The sequence below is a fragment of the Lathyrus oleraceus genome, chromosome 3 (assembly GCF_024323335.1).
Source record: "Lathyrus oleraceus cultivar Zhongwan6 chromosome 3, CAAS_Psat_ZW6_1.0, whole genome shotgun sequence".
Classification (NCBI taxonomy): Eukaryota; Viridiplantae; Streptophyta; class Magnoliopsida; order Fabales; family Fabaceae; genus Lathyrus; species Lathyrus oleraceus.
The window spans coordinates 187,337,404-187,343,720 of NC_066581.1; the positions used below are offsets into that span (position 1 = coordinate 187,337,404).

General features: G+C 38.8%; 1 non-coding gene across 1 annotated transcript; it reads left to right on the forward strand.

Moving 5' to 3' along the window:
• The first annotated feature begins 5,246 nt into the window (after nucleotides 1–5,246).
• Nucleotides 5,247–5,353, forward strand: LOC127133687 (small nucleolar RNA R71). The gene has a single exon (XR_007807637.1). It is a non-coding gene; the product is annotated as a small nucleolar RNA R71 (small nucleolar RNA).
• Nucleotides 5,354–6,317: the final 964 nt, after the last annotated feature.

The window sequence follows — 6,317 nt, forward strand, 5'->3', positions numbered from 1 at the left end:
TGGTAGATAGATCAGGGAGCTAAGGAATTCTAGAGTTAGTCTCTGGTAAGTGACAAATTGTCTTCGAATAGGTGTGGTTTCCCACCCTATTTGACTCAGCAGATACATGACACTCTCTCTTAGTCCAAGGGCAGTCATTGCCCAATCATCAGCATAGAAACTTGGGTGCATCTCTCTCTCTGCTAGTTCTTCGAAGTTTTGTCTCTGAGCTTTCCCTCTGAATTTGATACCCATACGATCAATTTGTCCCATCAGGTTAGTGTTAACTAAAGAAAAGAAAAATAAGAATTTAGTCAGGATTTGGCCAGATGCCGAAAGAAGAAAAGAAGAAAAGTTTTATAAAATAAAATAAATGAAGAATGAATATAGAATAAAATCAAAATAATAATCAAAGAAAATATAGTAAAAATAGAAAATAAAATAGAAAGTTGTGGGTTGTCTCCCACGAAGAGCTTTGTTTAATGTCGCAAGCTCGACATAAAACTAGTAAATGTCAATCTATAGATTTAGGAGACAATACGTCTAAGTGCAGGACTTGCGAGTCTTCATTGTTTTCATCATAGTGATAATGTTTCAGACGCTTCCCGTTTACAATGAATGCTTCCATAGATTTTCCTTTAATTTCCACAGCTCCACTAGGGAAAACATTAGTAACTTGGAAAGGGCCTGACCATCTAGAGCATAGTTTTCCTGGGAATAACTTAAGCCTAGAGTTAAACAATAGGACTACATTGCCTTGTTTGAAAGTTTTCCTTGATATGCGCTTATCATGCCATTTTTTCGTTCTTTCCTTGTAGATTCTGGCATTTTCGTATGCGTCTAGTCTAAGTTCTTCTAGTTCGTTTACATCAAGGATTCGCTTTTCACCGGCGGCCTTATAGTTTAAATTTAAATTTTTAATAGCCCAATAGGCCTTATGTTCTAACTCTACTGGGAGGTGGCAAGATTTACCATAAATAAGCTTAAATGGGGTTGTTCCTATGGGAGTTTTGTAAGCGGTTCGATATGCCCATAAAGCTTCGGGTAATTTTGATGACCAGTCTTTCCTTGAGGTGGCGACTGTTTTTTCCAATATCTGTTTAATTTCTATGTTAGACACTTCCACTTGTCCACTGGTTTGAGGATGGTAAGGTGTCGCTACTCGATGTCTTACACCATACTTAAACAATAGTTTTTCGAGTATCTTAGATATGAAATGCGATCCACCATCACTGACGACTATTCTTGGGACACCAAATCTTGGGAAAATTATATTCTTAAAGAGTCTAGTTACTACTCGTGTGTCGTTTGTTGGAGAAGCTATAGCTTCAATCCATTTTGATACGTAGTCAACCGCTACGAGTATGTACTTGTTACCGAAAGAAGGTGGAAAAGGTCCCATGAAATCTATTCCCCACACATCGAAAATCTCTACTTCCAAAATGCCCTTTTGTGGCATCTCGTCACGTCTAGATATGTTTCCTGTGCGTTGACATCTATCACATTTCTTGACAGCAGCATGCACATCCTTCCATATGTTTGGCCAATAAAGACCGGCTTGTAGGATTTTAGAGCAGGTCTTGGATGTACTTGCGTGCCCACCATAAGGAGCGGAATGACAATGTTGGATTATACTTTCTATCTCTTCTTCAGGTATACACCGACGGAAAATACCATCGGGGCCTCTTTTGAAAAGTAAAGGGTCATCCCAATAATAATGTTTCAAGTCATGGAAGAATCGTTTCTTTTGCTGGTAGGATAAATTAAGTGGAACTATTCCGGCGGCTAAATAATTGACAAAGTCGGCGTACCATGATGTAACGCATACAACCAAGGTGGTCTCTACCTGTTCATCAGCTCTATTTTCTTCCAAATTAGCTATAAGTTTATCGTACGAGAAGTCATCATTGATCGATGTTCTTTCCGGTTCCAGATTTTCAAGTCTAGAAAGGTGATCTGCTACTACATTTTCAGTTCCTTTTTTATCTTTGATTTCCAAATCAAATTCTTGTAACAACAAGATCCACCTTAGGAGTCTAGGTTTAGCGTCCTTTTTTGTTAAGAGGTACTTAATGGCAGCGTGGTCAGTGTAAACGATTATTTTAGCTCCGACCAAGTAAGAACGAAATTTATCTAGTGCAAACACTATTGCTAAAAGTTCTTTCTCGGTCGTGGCGTAATTCATCTGTGCTTCATCTAGAGTTCTACTTGCATAATATATGACGTGAAGTTTTTTATCCTTTCGTTGTCCTAAAACAGCGCCTACGGCGTAGTCACTTGCGTCACACATTATTTCGAATGGTTCATTCCAATCCGGAGTCTGCATTATGGGCGCGGAGATCAATGCTTGTTTAAGCGTTTGAAATGCTTCTAAACATTTATTTTCGAAGATGAATTCAGCATCTTTTATTAATAATCCGGTTAAAGGTTTAGTTATTTTAGAGAAATCTTTAATAAATCGTCGATAAAAACCGGCATGTCCTAAGAAGCTTCGTACTTCTCTCACAGTTTTCGGAGGTTGAAGGTTTTCGATTACTTCTATTTTGGCTTTGTCTACTTCAATTCCTCTATTTGATATGATGTGTCCTAAAACAATTCCTTCTTGTACCATAAAGTGACATTTTTCCCAATTAAGTACTAGGTTTACTTTTACACATCGTTCTAGAACTCTTTCTAGGTTTTCAAGACATTCTTCGAAACTTTGCCCGCATACGAAAAAGTCATCCATAAAGACTTCCATGATGTTTTCGAGAAAATCGGCGAATATTGCCATCATGCATCTTTGGAAGGTTGCAGGAGCATTGCACAAGCCAAACGACATTCGTCGATAAGTGAAGGTACCAAAAGAACATGTGAATGTTGTCTTTTCTTGGTCATCAGGATGAATTGGTATTTGAAATAAGCCTGAGTAACCGTCTAGATAGCAGAAATGAGAATGCTTTGCTAATCGTTCTAACATCTGGTCTATGAATGGTAAAGGGAAATGATCTTTTCGGGTTGCTTTGTTTAGTTTCCTATAGTCAATGCACATTCTCCATCCCGATTTGATTCGTTTGGTTATAGTTTCTCCTTTTTCATTTTCGATCACGGTTATACCTCCTTTCTTTGGTACTACGTGTACAGGACTAACCCATTTGCTATTAGATATAGGATATATGATACCTGCTTCTAATAACTTCGTTACTTCCTTTTTCACTACCTCACTCAGGATCGGGTTTAGTCTCCTCTGATGTTCCCTAGAAGTTTTACAGTCTTCCTCTAGCATGATGCGATGCATACAAATAGAAGGACTTATCCCTTTAAGATCGGTGATGTTGTATCCTAGTGCAGTTGGATATTTTCTTAAGATATGTAGGAGTTTTTCGGTTTCGAGTTTTCCTAGGTCTGCATTTACTATCACTGGTCGTTCAAGTTCTGAGTCTAGGAACTCATATCTCAGATTTTTGGGAAGTATTTTCAGGTCGAGGGTTGGTTTCTTAAGGCATTGCGTAGGATCCGGTGTTATTGTTAAACATTGGTTAAGTTTGTCTTCTATGCGATATTCAGACGATTTGTCATTTTCTAATTCTGTTTCTTTTATGCATTCGTCGATGATATCCATGAAGTAACATGTGTCATCTATTGCAGGTGCTTTCAAAAATTTGGAAAGAATGAACTCAATTTTCTCTTCTCCTACTTCGAAAGTGAGTCGTCCTCGTTTTACGTCTATGATGGCACCGGCGGTTGCTAAGAATGGTCTTCCCAGTATAATGGGTGTAACTTCATCCTCTCTTATGTCCATAATTATAAAATCGGTTGGGATGTAGAATTGACCTATGCGCACGGGAACGTTTTCAAGAATTCCTACAGGATATCTAACGGAACGATCTGCCAATTGAACAGACATTTTAGTTGGTCTTAATTCTCCCATTTCTAGTTTCTTGCATATGGACAATGGCATAACACTGATACCGGCTCCTAAATCGCATAGAGCTTTGTCTATGACAAATTTTCCTATGTGACAGGGTATAGAGAAACTACCAGGATCTTTAAGTTTAGGAGGCATATTCTGGATTATAGCGCTACATTCAGCAGTGAGTGTAACGGTTTCGCTATCCTCAAGTTTCCTTTTATTAGAAAGGATTTCTTTTAAGAACTTAGCATATGAGGGCATCTGTGTAATAGCTTTTGTAAAAGGAATTGTGACGTTTAATTGTTTCAGTAGGTCAACAAATTTTTTAAATTGGCCCGCGTCTTTGGTTTTAATAAGCCTTTGAGGATAAGGGATAGGTGGTTTATAAGGCGGTGGAGGTACATAAGGTTCTTTCTTTTCTACAGTTTCCTTATTACTCTCTTCCTTTTCCTTAGGTTTATTTTCTTCCTCAGTTGACTTTTTAGAGTTTTGGTTTTCAATTCTTGGATCAGATGGTCCTTCTACCTCTGTTCCACTTCTCAATATAATTGCATGAGCGTGGCTTTTCGGGTTAGGTTGGGGCTGTCAAGGAAATGTACCAGTTGGGGCAGCAGTAGGCGCTTGTTGTTGAGCTACTTGTGAGATTTGTGTTTCCAGCATTTTGTTATGGGTAGCCAGGGCATCTACTTTACTTGCTAGTTGTTTAATCTGTTCATTAGTGTGTACATTCTGGTTTAAGAACTCTTTATTGGTTTGTTGTTGAGAAGCTATGAATTTCTTCATCATGATTTCCAAGTTGGATTTCCTAGGAACGTTATTGTTAGGTGTAGATGGGGTCGGCTTTTGATATCCAGGAGGTATAGCTGGGGCTTGACTGGGAGCTTGACCTGGTGCGTATAAAGCATTATTACTCTTATATGAAAAATTAGGATGGTTCTTCCAGTTTGAGTTATAGGTATGCGAGTAGGGATTTCCTTGAGCATAGTTCACTTGCTCTGCTTGGATTCCTGTTAGGAGTTGACAATCTGTAGGAGTGTGACCTTGGATTCCACAGACTTCGCAATTTTGAGTTACGACAACCACGGTGGCTGGAGGTGATACATTTAAACTTTCAATTTTCTGGGCAAGAGCATCCACTTTTGCATTAACATGATCAAGGCTACTTATCTCGTACATGCCACTTTTCGTTTGAGGTTTTTCTACCATTGTTCGGTCGCTTCCCCACTGATAATGATTTTGGGCCATGCTTTCGATAAGTTGATAAGCATCGGCATAAGGTTTATCCATAAGCGCACCACCTGCGGCGGCGTCTATTGTTAACCTTGTGTTGTACAAGAGACCATTATAAAAGGTATGAATTACTAACCAGTCCTCTAAACCATGGTGTGGACAAAGTCTCATCATGTCTTTGTATCTTTCCCAGGCTTCGAAAAGAGACTCGTTATCTTTCTGTTTAAATCCATTTATCTGGGCTCTTAACATAGCTGTTTTGCTTGGAGGAAAATATCGGGCAAGAAAGACTTTCTTCAACTCATTCCATGTGGTGACTGAGTTGGAAGGAAGAGACTAAAGCCATCTTCTAGCTTTATCTCTTAATGAGAAAGGAAAAAGACGAAGTCGAATTGCCTCTGAAGTGACACCATTAGCTTTAACAGTATCAGCGTTTTGGACAAATACGGATAAATGAAGGTTTGGATCCTCGGTTTGATTTCCAGAGAATTGATTCTGTTGCACTGCTTGTATTTAAGTTCGAAGTTGTTTGCTTCGATTGCGGGTGGAGCAATACTCGAATGCGGCTCATCTTGCGATGGAGCGGCGTAATCTCGAAGAGCAAGAGCTGGTTCTGCCATCTCGGGTATCGGCGAAGGAACAATGATAGAAAGACTTTGAGAAGATTGGCAGGCAGTTTCTTCTTGAACAAAGACGATGTGTTGTATAAGAGGAACTTCGACATGGTTTTGCTCAGATGCGTGGATAGACACGAAGCAGACATGTTAATGCAGGAAGTTCATGAAGGCTCCTTCGGTACTCATTGATCGCGACTTTGTGAGTCTATTGGGGTATTAACTGCAAGTGCACAGTCTAATCGCGTAGTTTTAAAAGATATCGATCCCACAGGGACTTATGAATCGATATACCGTTTTTCTAAGGTTACTTCGTAAAGCTAAGGCGGATGATACTTTGATGATTAGGGGGAAAAGTAAAACTAAAATCGGATCTAGATTAAATATCAAATAAGCGGATATCGGTATGTAGTTCGTCGTAATTAGGGAATCGAATCTTCGTTGGTTTCTTAGTTTTAAAATAAATCTTTTCAGTAGACCCTATTGATTAAAAATCCTTTCTCAAACTCTCGCTCTGTTGAATCAGATTATGACTTTATATTAACGTACGCTTTCACTATTTACTTAAGTCCAAAATCACTTTTTGAAAACAATAGAATCTG